This window comes from Bos javanicus, chromosome 6 (genome assembly GCF_032452875.1).
Source record: "Bos javanicus breed banteng chromosome 6, ARS-OSU_banteng_1.0, whole genome shotgun sequence".
Classification (NCBI taxonomy): Eukaryota; Metazoa; Chordata; class Mammalia; order Artiodactyla; family Bovidae; genus Bos; species Bos javanicus.
In genome coordinates this window covers 51,328,826-51,331,851 of record NC_083873.1, presented here as the reverse complement: position 1 = coordinate 51,331,851, position 3,026 = coordinate 51,328,826, and positions in this window count along the sequence as shown.

Sequence of the window (3,026 nt, the reverse complement as noted above, 5' to 3'; positions counted from 1 at the left end):
TATGTCCAGAATATTGTCTTTGAATTCTCTCTAATACAACCTATAGTTCCTTTTATCTTCAGTCTCTCCAGGAAAACCACAGTTTGGATAAAAGAATATTCATTCAATTCATTTATTTGATACATTTAAAAGACACATTTTACCACTTCAGGTTGTTTAGAGTTTAAAGGCTAAGATAGACACATTACATAAACACAATAGCAGGTTTACTAGCCATATATCCTAAACACTATAGGGAGACCGAAGAAATGGAGTAGCCATTATAGTCAACAAAAGAGTCCGAAATGCAGTACTTGGATGCAATCTCAAAAACGACAGAATGATCTCTGTTTGTTTCCAAGGCAAACCATTCAATATCACAGTAATCCAAGTCTATGCCCCAACCAGTAATGCTCAAGAAGCTGAAGCTGAATTGCTCTATGAAGATCTACAAGACCTTTTAGAACTAACACCCAAAAAAGATGTCCTTTTCATTATAGGGGACTGGAATGCAAAAGTAGGAAGTCAAGAAACACCTGGAGTAACAAGCAAATTTGGCTTTGGAATATGGAATGAAGCAGGGCAAAGACTAATAGAATTTTGCCAAGAAAATGCCCTGGTCATAGCAAACACCATCTTCCAACAGCACAAGAGAAGACTCTATACATGGACATCACCAGATGGTCAACACCGAAATCAGATTGATTATATTCTTTGCAGCCAAAGATGGAGAAGCTCTATACAGTCAGCAAAAACAAGACCAGGAGCTGACTGTGGCTCAGATCATGAGCTCCTTATTGCCAAATTCAGACTTAAATTGAATAAAGTAGGGAAAACCACTAGACCATTCAGGTATGACCTAAATCAAATTCCTTATGATTATACAGTGGAAGTGAAAATAGATTTAAGGGCCTAGATCTGATAGATAGAGTGCCTGATGAACTATGGAATGAGGTTCCTGACATTGTACAGGAGACAGGGATCAAGACCATCCCCATGGAAAAGAAATACAAAAAAGCAAAATGGCTGTCTGGGGAGGCCTTACAAATAGCTGTGAAAAGAAGAGAAACAAAAAGCAAAGGAGAAAAGGAAAGATATAAACATCTGAATGCAGAGTTCCAAAGAATAGCAAGAAGAGATAAGAAAGCCTTCTTCAGCGATCAATGAAAACAACAGAATGGAAAAGACTAGAGATCTCTTCAAGAAAATCAGAGATACCAAAGGAACATTTCATGCAAAGATGGGCTTGATAAAGGACAGAAATTGTATGGACGTAACAGAATCAGAAGGTATTAAGAAGAAATGGCAAGAATACACAGAAGAACTGTACAAAAAAGAACTTTATGACCCAGATAATCACGATGGTGTGATCACTGACCTAGAGCCAGACATCCTGGAATGTGAAGTCAAGTGGACCTTAGAAAGCACCACTACGAACAAAGCTAGTGGAGGTGATGGAATTCTAATTGAGCTATTCCAAATCCTGAAAGATGATGCTGTGAAAGTGCTGCACTCAATATACCAGCAAATTGGGAAAACTCAACAGGACTGGAAAAGGTCAGTTTTCATTCCAATCCCAAAGAAAGGCAATGCCAAAGAATGCTCAAACTACCGCACAATTTTGCTCTCATCTCACATGCGGGTAAAGTAATGCTCCAAATTCTCCAAGCCAGGCTTCAGCAATACGTGAACCATGAACTTCCTGATGTTAAGGCTGGTTTTAGAAAAGGCAGAGGAACCAGAGATCAAATTGCCAACATCCGCTGGATCATGGAAAAAACAAGAGAGTTCCAGAAAAACATCTATTTCTGCTTTATTGACTATGCCAAAGCCTTTGACTGTATGGATCACAATAAACTGTGGGAAATTCTGAAAGAGATGGGAATACCAGACCACCTGACCTGCCTCTTGAGAAATTTGTATGCAAGTCAGAAAGCAACAGTTAGAACTGGACATGGAACAACAGACTGGTTCCAAATAGGAAAAGGAGTACATCGAGGCTATATATTGTCAGCATGTTTATTTAACTTATATGCAGAGTACATCATGAGAAACGCTGGACTGGAAGAAACACAAGCTGGAATCAAAATTGACGGGAGAAATATCAATAACCTCAGATATGCAGATGACACCACCCTTATGGCAGAAAGTGAAGAGGAACTAAAAAGCCTCTTGATGAAAGTGAAGGTGGAGAGTGAAAAAGTGGGCTTAAAGCTCAACATTCAGAAAATGAAGATCATGGCATCCGGTCCCATCACTTCATGGGAAATAGATGGGGAAACAGTGGAAACAGTGTCAGACGTTATTTTCTGGGCTCCAAAATCACTGCAGATGGTGACTGCAGCCATGAAATTAAAAGACGCTTACTCCTTGGAAGGAAAGTTATGACCAACCTAGATAGCATATTCAAAAGCAGAGACATTACTTTGCCAACAAAGGTCCGTCTAGTCAAGGCTATGGTTTTTCCTGTGGTCATGTATAGATGTGAGAGTTGGACTGTGAAGAAGGCTGAGTGCCGAAGAATTGATGCTTTTGAACTGTGGTGTTTGGAGAAGACTCTTGAGAGTCCCTTGGACTGCAAGGAGATCCAACCAGTCCGTTCTGAAGGAGATCAGCCCTGGGATTTCTTTGGAAGGAATGATGCTAAAGCTGAAACTGCAGTACTTTGGCCACCTCATGTGAAGAGTTGAGTCATTGGAAAAGACTCTGATGCTGGGAGGCATTGGGGGCAGGAGGAGAAGGGGACAACAGAGGATGAGATGGCTGGATGGCATCACGGACTCGATGGACGTGAGTCTCAGTGAACTCCGGGATTGATGTTGGACGGGGAGGCCTGGCGTGCTGCTTTCATGGGGTGGCAAAGAGTCGGACAAGACTGAGCGACTGATCTATTCTAATCTGATCTGATAGGGAGACCATAGGTAAAAGAGCTTAGAGCTTACAGTATCATGGAAGTAAAACTGAAGCAATATCCAAGAAGCATAGGGTGATAATACCATGGATTATGTCACATAAAAACTCTTTAACTTTGGAAATTCATTTAATTT